A 16,711-nucleotide genomic window follows, 5' to 3' on the forward strand; every position below is an offset into this window, starting at 1 on the left:
AACTTAGAACTACTTAAACCTAACTAACCTAAGGACATCACACACACCCATGCCCGAGGCAGGATTCGAACCTGCGACCGTAGCAGTCCCGCGGTTCCGGACTGCAGCGCCAGAACCGCTAGACCACCGCGGCCGGCTGCTAGTGACCACAACTGGTTCTTCATCTGGGACGCTATTAAGCGGATTGGCTGCTGTCTACCAGAATGAGTCATTTCCCCTTCAACAGAACATCTCCCCATAGAAATACACCATACGATCAAACACATCATTTATAAGAAGACATATATCCGGTAATTTTTCAAATATTTTTCTAAGGAAAGAAACACGGAGAACGGTAATTATAGTGGATGGTTGGCAACAGTATTTTTTGCGTACATCTCTCTTGGTTCACCGTCTTGAAGACTACAGCCGCTCATTTGTGGAAAGGAGTAAGTAATTGACCTGCAGCAAAAAAACAAATTTCATTGTTACCTTGTCTTCATTAGCTACGCATCATATTATTAAGCATTTGAGTTACAGAGAAATTATCGCTATAGCGCGGAAACTCTGTAAGAGACATATTTGAAAAGGCCGCGTGCAGAATTGCGGTCATGGGGAGGGGAGGGGTCTTCCTTCTTGGCTCCTGTATGAGCTAGGAACTTGAATACAAAGGTTTTGGTTTCGCCTGGGCCACTGATCATTTGCATAGCCATTTGAATATCTGTGTTATTGTACCTATGTTACAGTATAACAAGCAAGGGTTCAACGACAACCGGAGCTGGCAACCAGGCAAATAGTGCGACTCGATTAAATTCTTTTGCAGATAACTTTAATTGGGCTGAAGGCACCATTTTTATGTACACCGTTCGGATCTTATGAGAAAAAAAAGGCACGAGTGAAAGTCACCCTTAAATAGAACAAGAACGATAGTGATGGTTCAAATTAGGTCTACCAGTACAGCAAATCTGGTCTAAGATAATTTGTCACCGTTTGAAAAAACTGGCATAGTTTCGATTTTCTCAAAAATTTCTTCCTCAAAGTAAGGCCTATGTTTTATACTAGTGGACTTCTCTTGGCCGGAATGGCTTTTTACCAGTGCTATTCTGCTTTTTATGTCGTCCTTGCTCTATCTGTCGTACGTTATTTTGCTGCCTAGATAACATAGTTCCTTAACTTCATCTAATTCGTGACCATCAATCCCGATGTTAAGTTCCTCGTTGTTCTCATTTCTGCTACTTTTCATTACTTTCGCCTTTCTTCTATTTACTTTCAACTCATATTCTGTACTCATTAGACAATCCAATCCATTCAGCAGATCCAGCAATTGTTCTTCTCTTTCACTGAGAATAGCAATGTCATCAGCGAATCTTATCATTGATATCCCTTCACCTCGAATTTTAATTCCACTATTGAACCTTTCTTTTATTTCCATCATTGCTTCTTTGGAGTACAGATTGAACAGTAAGGGCGAAATACTACATCTCTGTCTTACATCCATTTTAATCTGAGCACTTCGTTCTCGGTTTTCCACTCATTTTATTCCCTCTTGGCATTATTACTTACTGTATATTAACCGTCTCTCCATATGGCTTACCGCTATATTCCTCAGAATTTCGAACACCTTGCACCATTTGCCATTGTGGAACGCTCTTTTCCAGGTCGGGGTATTGATGGACATGTTTTGATTTTTCTCGTCTTGCTTCCATTATCAACCGCAACGCCAGAACTGGATACGTGGTGCCTTTACTTTTCCGAAACACAACTGATCGTCGTCTAACACAGGCTCAATACTAGTTTCTATTCCTCTGTATAGTATTCTTGTCTGCAACTTGGATGCGTTAGCTGTTGAGCTGATTGTACAATTTCTCGCATTTGTCGGCTGCTACTATCTTCGGAATTGTGTGGATGACATTTTTTCGCCGGCCGGTGTGGCCGTGCGGTTCTAGGCGCTTCAGTTTGGAACCGCGTGACCGCTACGGTCGCAGGTTCGAATCCTGCCTCGGGCATGGATGTGTGTGATGTCCTTAGGTTAGTTAGGTTTAGGTAGTTCTAAGTTCTGGGGGACTGATGACCACAGATGTTAAGTCCCATAGTGCTCAGAGCCATTTTTTTTTTTTTTACATTTTTCCGTAAGTAGGATGGTATACCGCCAGACTCATACAGCCTACACACCAACGTGAATAGTAGTTTTGTTGCTACTATCTCCAATAATTTTGGAAATTCTGATGCAATGCCATCCATCCTTTCTGCATCATTTGAACGTAAGTCCTTCAAAGATCTTTTAAATTTCGGTTCTAATACTGGATCCTCTATCTCTTCTGTATCGACCCCTGTTTCTTCTTGTATCACATTAGACAAATCTTCCCCCTTATGGAGACCCTTAGTGTACTGTTTCCACCTATCCGTTCTCTCCTCTACATTTAACGGTGGAATTCCCTCTACACTCTTAATGTTATCACCCTTGCCTCTAATTTCATCAAATATTGTTTTGACATCCCTATAAGCCTAGTCAGTCCTTCCGACAACCATTTATTTATCGATTTCTACACATTTTTCATACAGACATTTCGTCTTAGCTGTCCTATTCACCCTATTTATTTAATTCCCCAGGGACATGTATTTCTGTATTCCTAAATTTCTCTGAAAACTTTGTTACTACCTTCTTTCATCGATCAACTGAAGTATTTCTTCTGTTACCCAGCGTTCCTTCGCAGCTACCTTTCTTGTACCTAAGTTTTTATCTCCAACTTCTGTGATTACTCTTGTTTATAGAGATGTCTATTCCTCTTCAAATGTACTGCCTACTAATGTATTCCCTAACGGAATATCGGTAGCACTAGAGAACTTGAAGCGTGTCTTTTCATACCTTAGTACTCCCGTACACCATTACTTTGCGTATTGATTCTCCCCGATTAATGTGTTAAACTTCAGCCTACTCTTCATCACTACTCAATTGTGAACTGTTTATACCTGCTTCTGGGTACGCTTTACAATCCAGTATCTGATTTGGAAACCTGTACCTGACCATGATGTAATCTAACTGAAATATTCCCGTACCTCCCGACATTTTCGAAGTGTACCACCTCCTCTTGTGATTCTTGAACAGTGGGTTCGCTATTACTAGCTGAAATTTATTGCAGAACTCAATTAGTCTTTCTCCTCTGTCGCTCCTGATCGCTTAATCCTCTGGTCTACTCCTTCCCCTAAAACCGCAATCGAGCCCCGAATGACTATTAGATTTTCATCTCTACTGAAGTACTCTTTCAATATCCTCATATACTTTCTCCTCATCTTTAGCTCGGGACGTCGGCATGTATACCTGAACTCTCTTTGTCGGTGTTGGTTTGCTGTTGATTTTGACGAGAACAACCGTACCACTAAACTTTCGCCGTAAGACATTCTCTGCTCTACCTTCCTATTCACAGGGAATACTTTTTCTTTAATACCATTTTCTGATGCTGTCGATATTGCCCAACTGACGAGATATCCTTGTCTTCTTTCCATTTCATTTTACTGACCACCACTTTCTCTGACCTGAGCCTTTACATCTCACTTTTCAGGTTTTATAGGTTCCCTACCACGTTCAAACTTCTAACATACCTGGCCCCGACTCGTATATTAAATGTTTTTCTCACGGCGACCTCCCCCTTGGCAGTCCCCTTTCGGAGATCCAATTGGAGGACTATTCCGGAATCTTCTGCCGATGGAGACATCACCATACCACCTTCTCAATTACCGGCCGCATGTTCTGTGGGTATACATTATGTGTCTTTAATACTGTTGTTTTCATCACCATCTGCATCCTCATGCCGTTGATCATTGCTAATTCTACCACCTTTAGGGGCAGTTTCCCACCCGAAAGGCAGGAAAGTGCCCCGAACCACTGACCGCTCGTCTGCCCTCTTTGACAAGCCTATCGGCAGCATGAGGGTGACTTCTTATGCCGGAAGTCTTCGGCTGCCAAAATTATGGTAGAGTAAAAGTTGTGAACCAGAATCAAAAATGTTCCTATCGCCAGATAAAAAAGCCGAATATGTACCGGGTACAGTTAGGCATGTAAAAGAAGAGAACTAGCTTTTAAACTTATCTTGGAGTGCAAAGGCATTTAAATCAAAAATCGTGACATATTCTTGCTTTTTTTATGAGTTAATCCTACTTTCCCATTGCAACGAGCATGTTAAACCTCCGCCCTGTTACAAGTATGATGAGTTGGTGTAAGAACGAATAGATACAAATTTAGGTACTTCTAGAGAGTGGGATACTTCTACAACTGGAAGTACCGGAGAGTGAGGATGCATCTATAATAGGAAGTATTCCAAAGTGATGGTGCATGCATCCTAAACTTTAATAATTCGTTGTGTCATATTGCGCGACATTTCAAATGCCATGTTTGGTGACATAATACCGTATGTCATGTTATACTACATGACATTATGTGTCATGTTACTTTGACTCGATCCATTATATTATACTACAAGGGTACTAATACTAACAATTAAAAAACGGCGGATATGTCAAGATACGTTAATTTAAATGTCTTTGAAGCTACCCGATAAGCTACTGTGTTACCATTGGCGCTTTTTTCATTCTGGTGGTCTTGAATATGTCTGTTGTAACTGTCGCAAGAGAAGGAAATTCCCATCCCCTGACTGTTCTGTTGCTGTTTATGATATGTCAGCATGTTCCACCATCGTGGATGTCACCTTTACATAGTACAGCTATCGCCAGATATGACTATTAATGTTAAATGGGAAAGGAGTTACTGTTCAACGTCTCATCGATCACGAGTGCAAGTTCGTATTGGGAAGGGTAGGGAAAGAAGGAAATGTGCAATATTATTTTTAAGGGAACCGTCCTAGCATTTGCCTTGAACTATTTAGGGAAAGCACTGACAACCTAAATCTGGTTGACCGAACAGGTAGTTAACCTACTGAATTCGAATCCAGTGCCTTAACAGATTCACCTCTCGCATTAAAATAAGTTCTTCACGTTGAGACTCAGTTTCACAGAATACAACTGAGTCACTCCTTTTCCCAGATTATGCTCATGTACGGCGTTACAGATCTTATCGAGGAAAGAATGGTCGTACATCGGAGCAGTTTAGAGGATGCGGGCGTGCAACATCTGCCTCTTGCCCGATTACGGCGCAGCGGGCTTAGCTGCGGCGACTTAACAAGAAATGCTATCGCGAGGAGCCAGCGCCACGCAATTTGCTCCGAAGATTTGTTTCGTTGCAGCAACATGCGCCATAAAGTAGCTAATTAGACTCGAATTAAACCACAAACTGCCCGCGCGAAAGCACAGTGCCGACATATTTCGTCGTTTGATGGCGCTGCAAAAACAGGCCGTCGCGGCAGTTTATTGGACGAAAGATGCGATGGGTGGCGAGAACTCAGCCGACGGTTGGCGGAAAGCCGAATATATCGCTAACCCGCAGTGGAAAATACCCGCCCTCTACGGCAATGTCGGTCGCTACTTATGTGACCTCGGCTGCTGTTGTGGGTACTTGTTAGCGAATTACTTGCTTTGCGATATTATCAACCTAACCTCCCGCTGACAGTGTGGCCACTGCAGTTTAGCAGGCATGTAAAAACAGTGTATATGAAAACAAACAGAAGACTCGTAAACTCTCAGAGTGTTCAGACAACAAGTAATAATAGTGACCACCGATTCAGAAATACGGTGAGTGACACGGGCTATCTCCCAATATCGCATCGGGCCTCGTTTTGCCGGCGTTGTGCAGCAACTTGATGAGGCATGGACTCAACAAGTCGTGGTAGTCTCCTACAGCAATACTGAGCCATGCTGTCTCTTCAGGGTGGTCTATTGATCGTGACCGGGCCAAATATCTCACGAAATAAGCGTCAAACGAAAACAATTATGCTTATTTCGTGAGATATTTGGCCCGGCCACTATCAATGGACCACCCTGTATAGCCATCCAAAATGCAGAAGTGTTGCCAATGCACGTTTTTGTGCACCGTCTGGCCTCTGGATTATGTCTCGTAATTATTCGATGGGAATCACGTTGGGTGATCTGGGTGGCCAAATAATTCGCTCGAATCGTCCAGACTGTTCTTCAAACAAATCGTGAACAAGTGTGGTCTAATCACTTGGCGTCATTGTTTGAGAACATGAATGGCTGTAACATGAATGGCTGCAACATGAATGGCTGCAAATGGTCCCCAAGTATCCGAACAGAACCATTTACAGTCAATGATCGGTTCATTTGGACCAGAAACCCAGTCCATCCTAAGTAACCGCACCTCACACCATTCTGGAACCACCACCAGGTTGCACAGTGCATTGTTGACCACTGGGGTCCATGGCTTCGCGGAGTGTGTACCACATTCGAACCCGACCATCAGCTCTTACGAACTAAAATTGGGACTTATCTGACCAAGCTCGATATACCTGTCGTCTACGGTCTACGCGATACGGCCAGGAGACCAGGAGAGGTACTACAGGCGATGTTACACTGTTGGCAAAGATACTCGCGTCGGTCGTTTCTTACCATAGCCCATTAACACCAAATTTCGCCTCATTTTCCAAACGGATATGTTCGTGGTACGTCTGACATCGATTTTGCCGTTATTTCAAGAAGAGTTGTTTGTCTGTTAGCATTGACAGCTCTAGGAAAACGCCGCTGCTCTGGATCGTTATGTGAAGGCCGTCGATCACAGCGTTGTCCATGGTGAGAGGTAATGCCTGTAGTTTGATACTCTCGGCACGCTGTCGGCACTATGGTTTACGAAATGGAATGTCCCATGCGTCTAGTACAACTACCACTCCACGTTTAAAGTCTTTTAATTGCCGTCTTGCGGCCACAGTCACGTCATATGAGAACAAATGACATCTCAGCCAATATACATCCCTTTTATACGTTGTGAGAGCAATGATCAACGCCATAAGGATGCAGAAGGCACTGGAAACCACTGCATTAAAGACAAATAATGGGTATCCAAATGACACATAGCCTGTAACTGAGAAAGTGTCATGATGATCTCTGTATAGCCAAAAAATTCTGGAATGGTCTCCCATTAGGATCTCCAGGAGGGGACTGCTTAGTGGGTGGTGACCATGAGAATAAGATGGAACAACCACCAAAACGGCGACGTTGCAAGAGTCGAGGCTTTGTATGTCAGAGGTTTGAACAGGGTAGGGAAGCTAGAAAATCTGAAAACGGAAATGCTAAGGTTCAATATTGATATAGAGGGGTCGCCTAAGCGAAATGGAAAGAATACAAGGTTTTGTGGTCAGACGAATATAGTGAAATATCAACAGCATCACGAAGTGGTGTAACGGGAGTAGGATTTGTTATGAATACGACGGTAAGGCAGTGCGTGAGTTATTATGAACGATTCATTGATAGATTGTTCTCATCAAAATCGACAGGCAGCCAACACTGACAACAATAGTTCAGTTATACATGCCGATGTCGCAGGGAAACGCTGAAGAGATAGAAGAAGTATGTAAAGATATTGAACAGATAATTAAATACGTAATGGGGGGAATTTCAAATTTTTGCGAGAAAATAGTTCACTTGGGCTACCTCCACTAACCTAAGTCCTCCAACCGCCACCTCTTCCTAGGAATTGGCGGGAAAAGGACCCAGTCTGTGCTGGATAAGATGGACATAATTCTTTATTTTGCGTGCAGTGTTCATTTAAACAATTTAAGCTCCATCCAGTGTGTTTACCAAGAGGTCCGGAGTTCAATTGACTTAGTACACAGTACTGCCACCTGAGGGTACCGTCATCCCTCAAATGACATAATCGAAGATGGCGGTCTGGAGGTGAAAAATGGCTGGAAAAGGATTCAGCCTTTCTAGGCTGCTGGAGAGGGGAAGGACTGTACCTTATTTGTTTTTGAACAATTTATTTAGGGGCGGATTTCACATCATTTATTACACTGATACAAAACACTCGCCCTGACACTACACAACATACAGACCTGCAAACTACTCATAAATCACCGAAATAATGCAATACACTGATGTATAGACACGCAAACAACTCTTAAATTGTCAAAACAATGCATTGAACAGCCTACAGACTTGACAAATACTCGTAGATCACCGAAATAATGCACGTAAAACGCTCTGCAGGCACGCTTGTTAATTGCCAACTGTCGAAATAATGCTGTACACAACATACACAACTGCAAATTACTCATGTGCAGACACGAAAACAACTCATAAATTCACAAAAAATAATGTAAGTAAAAGGCTCTGCAAACATGCTCACAATGCTTAAACAGCCGAAAATAAAGCACTGCACAAACAATCATTGCACGTAAAAAACGCTTTCGAACTATCGTCAACCACAACTTACAGAGGCTCCAACGCACACACATGCAGACGCCACCATGAGGCACCACCAGACGCAAGCCAGTGCTGGAGTGTGAGCCATCGCTCTGACGCCGCTGCCACCAACAGCAAGCAGGTGAAAGTTGCATCTATTTTTGGGTGTACAGTTAGAGTTCTTCGAGTGTTATACTGATGTCTCATGTCTATGTAAATAAGAGCCAAGTCACCCTCTGGGCTGCGTGCGCATGTTTAACAATGCTGGCACAAAACCTCTCTACCTACGAATACTGACAGCACAGGTCGCGCTACAGAAATCTGTTCCAATGCTTTCCAGGATAGCACAGGATGCATTGTTCCTAGCGATCCTAATGGGATGTCTTGTGAAGGGGCAGAGCATTCTGATTGGCTGTTACTGAATTTACCAGCTAAACTGCTGCTGCTACCGGTGTGGGAACACTGTCTGCCTTTTCCTTTCTGCAAACGAGACTTTCAGCAGCAAACCTGTTTTCTACAGATCACCAGTCCAACACATCTTCTCAAATTTCTTCAGAGTATACATGCAACACTGATGGTCCGGAAGGCAACTGAGCTGGGTACTATTTCACTATTTCCCCACCGAGGGGGATCTGAGAGCCAAATTGTCATAACCTGGCAGCTTTCTCAGACTCTCTGAACTGGTGTACAAACGATGGGCAAGCCCCATCTCGGAACTAAGGCATTACTGTTTCCAGCCCTGACCTGCTTCCGTGCTGCTACACTTTCTACAGCCATCTCCAGACTCACATGAATATTGGGAACCAGACAGATATTTATCAGTGTAACTACACTAAATATTAGGATTTCTGCCACCGTCTGACACCGAGCAATGTGCTGGATATGTCTCCTCTTAACGACCGTCGATCTGGAATGAATCTCAGTATCTACAGTGCACATAATTTAAAAAAAAAAAAAAAAAAAAAAAAACCTTTCATTCTCCTTATGGATATCGATGTGCTGAATGTACACCTCCCTCATGATAGGGCACGCAGTAGCAACCACCAGACACTCATACATATGCTGTGAAGACTGTTGTACAAAGGCTGCATTGGTTCCCGTCGGCACAAAGGCATCACTGTTTCTGGCCCCGACCTATTCGCTTGCTTGTTTTCCACACCAATCTCCAGTCTCCAGGATTACAAGGACATATGTACCTGCACATGGTTTGCCAGAATATTATACCATTTACACGATACTTCTTTATATCAAGCACGTAGCAGTATGCTACCATTTGCTCATGCAACATAATTCTGAAGATATAGACTGGAAATTATTTCTCCACAAACGTGAAACTTTTGCGAGGTGGAGCATACTGTAAACCATTGAGTAACTAGATCTTACCCTGTCTGTGAAGACCTTTACGTGAAAACTCAAAAAAAAAAAAAAAAAAAAAAAAACACGAAACTGATACTTCCACTCGTGAATACTGATATCGGTGATATAACAGATTCCAAATCATCCTTGTAATTTACAAAGTCAACTTAGGTGTTCCTCCTGTCTAGAGAACCAGCAAACGTTCCTACAACCGTCTTTCACCTGCTATATGTACCCAACACTCACCACAAGCGCTCTTCTCTCAACCAAATACAGACGGGAAATGTGAAGAAGCAGTCAATCGGACAATTTATGTGGCAGGGAATATTGGTCCAACGCAAACACATATCCATATTGAATCTTCTCAAATTCTCTCTCGATCACGAAAGCTGTCCAACACATACTAAGTATTAGTCTGCTATTCGGCTGTCTAGAGGACGACATGGTTAAGTCAACTACATTCCTGCATCCCAACAGGCCTCTCCATTTGGATGGCTCCTGCTGTTAGTGGGAAGCGTGAATCATTCCCGTCACAGGCCACCGCCGCCGCCTCTCCAAGCACAAATTGACAGATTCGTGCTGCAAAATGGACACATTATATTTGATCGCTGTACTTACAATTAAATGCTACGATTGAAGTCTCAGTTGAATGACAACTGACAATGAGTGAAGTATCGGAAATACACCCTGCTGACGGCTGTGACTCTGGAAATAGAAATGTCTGTACCATTCTTATGACTCGACATACTCTTCCCTTTGATATCACAGTATTCCACATCAAATCCATACCTTCCTTAGGACTGGATATAGTCATTATCTTCGCACATGCCGAAACACAAACATACACACTTTATAAGCCTGATGCTCAAGGCGAACCTATAACGCATCCCCTACTAATAAGTATAATACTTAGCCAATAACTGATTGCTGGCGATACAAAATAATACTGTCTGAAAATCAGCAATGAGTGGACATGTTTCATAAGTTTTTCTTGCAAGTGGTATCACTGTGTCTTATAAAGAGAGATATAATCCTCTTACAAACTGCCAGATGTTAAAAAACACGATCGAAACAACTACTATATGTTACTGTCAGAAGCGATCTTGGTTCTACAGGTGTATACAAGTATCCATGTTAAAAGTTATATTGTTTTTATAAATCAAGGTATGGTATTACCTCTGAATGAAGTAGTTTCTCCACACAAATACCGCGACACTGAATATAGACGGTGATTGCAGGAGTGCATATTATCAAGACCAGCAGTGCGGTTACACCTAACCCACGATGCGACCTCGTGATAAAATCATCTATCGCTGCCATCTTGGATCCGCTGTCTTGAATAATTTTGGAACAATGGAGAGTTGGGTGACGCTGTGTTTGTCCCACTACTGACGTGAACATCTAATAGTCAGGGGTTGTAGGGAAAAGAGTGGAGGAAAGGGTTACGGGAGAATATAAGCTCGGCTGTAATAATGAGAGGGCAGAAAGACTAATTGAGTTCTGCAATATATTTTAGCTAATAAATCGAATACTCTGTTCAAGAGACACAAGAGGAGGTGGTATACTTAGTAAAGGTCGGTAAATACTGGAAGGCTGTGTTTCTGAAATCAGGAGTGAAGAGTAGCCAGGAGGTCACGATTTAGTAATGATTAAAAGTAGACTGACGTTGAAGAGTCTAATGAGGAGGAATCAATGTGCAAAGAAATTGGGATACAGAAGTATTAAGAAATGAAGTTCTCTGGGGCTATAGATACTGTAGCAGTGAACAGATCAGTTTGCAGTTCAGTAGAAGTGGAACGGACAACTTTAAAAAGAGCAATCGCTGTCAAATGGCTCTGAGCACTATGGGACTTAACTGCTGTGGTCATGAGTCCCCTAGAACTTAGAACTACTTAAACCTAACTAACCTAAGGACATCACACACATCCATGCCCGAGGCAGGATTCGAACCTGCGACCGTAGCGGTCGCGCGGTTGAATCGCTGTCGTTGGAAAGAAGAATCGTAGGTACACGGATGATAACGTGAAGAAACCATTGGTAACAGAAGAAATACTTCAGCTGATCGACTTAAGAAGGAAGCACAAAAACGTTCAGATAATTCAGGAATACAGAAATACATAGTGATGCTCATAGACAAAGAATACCCACCCACTGCGTCAATTCATTGTGTGATATTGAGAATGTATGTACTGAAATTACTTATAGATCTGATATGTTACCAATATGATATGTCTACATGTGAATACGCATTGACGAGTTCTCATATTTTCTCATATTTTCCACTGAATGTCGTCTTTACTTAAAGTTCTTAATAGCGGTCTCATATCTGCAAGGAAGCAAACAGTTTATTCAAGGGGAAGGACTTTTAACACTACAGGGTGTTACAAAAAGGTGCGGCCAAACTTTCAGGAAACATTCCTCAAACACAAAGAAAGAAAATATGTTATGTGGACATGTGTTCGGAAACGCTTACTTTCCATGTCAGAGCTCATTTTATTGCTTCTCTTCAAATCACATTAATCATGGAATGGAAACACACAGCAACAGAACGTACCAGCGTGACTTCAAACACTTTGTTACAGGAAATGTTCAAAATGTCCTCCGTTAGCGAGGATACATTCATCCACCCTCCGTCGCATGGAATCCCTGATGCGCTGATGCAGCCCTGGAGAATGGCGTATTGTATCACAGCCGTCCACAATACGAGCACGAAGAGTCTCTACATTTGGTACCGGGGTTGCGTAGACAAGAGCTTTCAAATGCCCCCATAAATGAAAGTCAAGAGGGTTGAGGTCAGGAGAGCGTGGAGGCCATGGAATTGGTCCACCTCTACCAAACTGAAATGAGCTCTAACATGGAAATTAAGCGTTTCCGGACACATGTCCACATAACCACTTTCCTTTATTTGTGTGTGAGGAATGTTTCCTGAAAGTTTGGCAGTACCTTTTTGTAGCACCCTGTATATGTAATTTTTGTATGGTGGCTCGTTTCGTTACTGACCTTTCGGTTCTCTGTTTCATGATCTCTACGCCAAATTTCTCTATCCTCGTGGTAGTTTTATGAAGTGACCATTTCGTTGAGTTCTCCTTTTTTTTTTTTTCCTACGTGGAGTCCTTATCAGGTGTAACGGAATTGGGCCTGCAATAGAACGCGCCACAAAAATCTTCATGTCATTCAGAGGCCCTATTGTTCATTGTTTTAAATCGCTGCTTTGTCCATGAAGCGGCAGAATTCGATGCTACGCAATTTCACAATTCCAATTAACCTACAGGTATTCATTCTGTATTGCACGAGTAGTGTTCGCGCATCGTGCTGCCGTATGGATGTCCTGCTTGTGATTCATGCACCATGCGTAAACGATTTCGTACGACAGTTTAATTGGAAGATCAGCACTCGGAATCAATCCGGCTACGTTCCTTGCATACGTGGCGCAATTTCCGTGTTGAAACGAATTTGTTTCATGACATTGCCTGAAAAGCATTCGGCATACATTTCCTCAGAAATCACAAAAAGCGTGCTTGTTTCGAAAGCAGGTACTTTTTAACAATAGAGATATTAATTTTCGCCTTGATACTACTATTCAAGGAAATGGTAACGGATTTTGTGGATTAAGATAAATAATAACTTTTGTTGAACGTCCGCAACACTGTACAGTTGTAATCGTTTGTCATGTTGCATGGAGTTACTAAATATGAAATAGGGAAGAAAACACTAGCTCAACACGTGTGTTAATATTGCATACGGTCAGGTGCTGTGGTCCATTAAAAAGGAATTCAGGGAGAATTTTCATATAATGACAACAAATGTAAGTTTAATACCAATTTACTGGCTGGATTTCATACTCAGAGCGTATAGATGAATATTAAATGTAAGTTTTTTTTATCTGCAAGGAGAATTCATATATTTGCAATACTGAAATCTGAACTACGAAGTTTTCATGGACAAGTTTTCTTCTTTTGGTATACTGCTAAGTGGAAGACAATTTATTCTGCTTAAGTACTGTGATGTGTGTCATTCAGAAATAAACAAGGTAGTTTACAGTTCTCTCTCTCTTCCTTTGTGACATCTGTTTTTTGGTATTTACCAAAGGCTTAAGGCATGTGCTTAGATCTTTCCTTCTTTCCTTGATGCGTGAGCAGTAGGTTGTGTTGTCTCATCATTTCGTATTTAAAGAGTCCACAGCCTGTGACGGTTTCCCAGGCAACGGAAGGTGAAGCATTAAAAATAGGCAGAAAATAACGTCAAAACAAGAATTCTGACGTCGTAGAGGTCAGTGTTGAATGTCCTCTACAGTGAGAGGTGGAACTGTACCTCTTGTGTGCAGGATCGCGTTGAGATTCTAACCCTACATCTACACTTGCGTCTACATGTACATGCTTCTTCTGCATTTCCCAGTTAAATGCGTGGCAGAGGGTTCATCGTACCACTTCAGACTATTTCTCCACCCTTCCACTCTCGAATAGCGTTCGGGGAAAACGAATACTTAAATCTTTCCGTGCGGGGTTGGATTTCTATACTTCCTATGTAAGTGGATGCCATATTTTCACATTCTGAGGACAAACTTTGTGACTCAAGTTTCATGATATGATGCTGTTGCAACGAAAATCGCCTCTCCTTTACTGATTGCCACCCAAATTCGCTATCGTATCCGCGACACTGTCTCCCCTGTTTCCCGACAATACAAAACGAGCTGCCCTTCTTCGAACTTCTTCAACGTCAGTGAGAGTATTGATTGTTTTTTGCCAGATTTCTAGACAGAGTGTCGTTGTGGAAATTGTTAAAAGCATCTAAAAAAAAAAAAAGGGAAAGCATCTGCAAAACTTTGCCGATCTTGGGGATTTTGCGCTCGATAAAATTTGTCATGCCTTTTTTGTTGCTTCTGCAACAGTGTTCTTATTTGTTTTGTGTTCCATGAGGCATAATCACCCTCTTTTACTACTTTATTTGCTGCATATCTCTCAATTGCTGTCGATACTGTCTGCTTGAATTCAACTCTATGGTCACTAATCCCCGTATCCGTTATGATCCTCCCTCTTTGGTCAGGATTACTTCTTGCAAAGAGGTCAAGTATGTTGCCGCAGGCTGTGGAAAAGAACCAACACTTCCTGTAGTACAACATGAATAATATGAAATTGCAGAGTCATTTAGAAAATGGTCAAAAAAGTAACCACATACTGGAGTCTGCCCATGTATGTATTTGTACTACCTACGTCTAGTATTGTTTTATGACAGTGGAACGATTACTTGTCTCTGTTCAATATATTTGTTCAATTTTGTTGCAATTGTAACCATTTTAATACGTCACTGTGTAACTTACGGTTACTAACGTTTTGTCATAGGAAGTCCTCATGGTACTTCCAATTTTAGTTTTACCTTAGCGGCCCTTATTGCGTGGCTTGTTTTTGGCCTCTAAGTGTTTGTTATATTGTATTGTATGTTAACCGGGGACCTAGAAACGACGGAGAGGCTCCGTCCCCGCCGCAGCCGCAGTGATCCACAACCCCACGACGACTACCGCAGTCCACTTCACCCCTCCGCCGCCCCACACCGAACCCAGGGTTATTGTGCGGTTCGGCCCCCGGTGGACCCCCCCCCCCCCCCCCCCCCAGGGAACGTCTCACACCAGACGAGTGTAACCCCTATATTTGCGTGGTAGAGTAATGGTGGTGTACGCTTACGTGGAGAACTTATTTGCGCAGCAATCAGCAATCGCCGACATAGTGTAGCTGAGGTGGAATAAGGGGAACCAGCCTGCATTCGCCGAAGCGGATGGAAAACCGCCTAAAAACCATTGAGAGATTGGCCGGCTCACCGGACCTCGACCAAAGTCCGCCGGGTGGATTCGTGCCTGGGACCAGGCGCTCCTTCCCACTCCGGAAAGCCGTGCGTTAGACCGCTCGCCTAACCGGGCGGGCTGTTTATTATATTACTCGCTGCCGTTTTCCTCCTTAATCTATTTTGTAACGGTTCCCAATGTTCTGTTGGTAGGTAACTGTGTTCTTCCGTCTCTGTCCTTTCACCCTCTAGCGGCATATTTCCGTACGTCTTATTGGACGCTGCTCTCGGGCACGCTGCGCTCCGGCAGTTTCAATAACATTGCGTCAACTGGGATGTTAGATGGTGTGGCCTTCGTACTTCGGTCATAGTCAACTCTCCACCTCGTACTTTTTGTAGATATCTGTCGATTCATCATCACTCCTGATTCTTTGTATTTTTCTGTCCAAACATGGATTTATTCCATATAGTTTTCCTCTGGGCTCTTATTTCAACGGCTTTTTTAGGTCCATATCAATGGCTCACAGTGCTCATGTACACTGTCTGCAACTGCTACCTATTGTAATTTTTGTTGTTTCATTTTATAACCATCCAGTTTTAGGTGGTTTTGGCAATGAGCGCCATCCGAGCGTTGGAACATCGAACAAACCAATGTTAAATTAGATATGTGAGTATTTGTTCCCCTGTCTTGACTTATTTTTGCCATTATTATACATTCTAATTCATATTATATTTATTCATAAATGTGGTAAAATCATCGGAAACGCTCGGAGGCTCGTAAATATAATTCGCAACGAAAGATGCACTCGTCTTTATCTGCATTAGGAACGCAGTGAGAATCCTACTGCTAAGTGCAGAGGAGAGAGCAGGTAGCTGGAAAGAGTACGTTGACGGCCTTTAGGAGGGGGAAGTCTTGTCTGATGAGGTGTTAGAAGAAGAAATAGGAGTCAATAAAAAAGAGATAGGGGATCAAATATTAGAATTTAAAAGGTCTTTGGAAGACATAAGATCGACTGAGGCAGGACGAATAGATAACATTCCATCAGAATTTCTAAAATAATTGGGTGAGTGGCAACAAAGCGATTAGTCATGTATTAGACTGTCGATAGCCCTTCTGACTTTCATAAAAACATCATCCAAACAATTCCGAAGATAGAAAGAGCCGAGAAGTGCGAGAATTAACGATCAATTTGACAGCTCATGTTTCCAACTTGCTGACAAGAAAAATATACAGAAGAATGGAAAAGAAAAATTGAGCATGTTTGAGGTGACGATCAGGTTGGCTTTAGGAATGGTAAGT

Source organism: Schistocerca nitens, chromosome 2 (assembly GCF_023898315.1).
Source record: "Schistocerca nitens isolate TAMUIC-IGC-003100 chromosome 2, iqSchNite1.1, whole genome shotgun sequence".
Lineage (NCBI taxonomy): Eukaryota > Metazoa > Arthropoda > Insecta > Orthoptera > Acrididae > Schistocerca > Schistocerca nitens.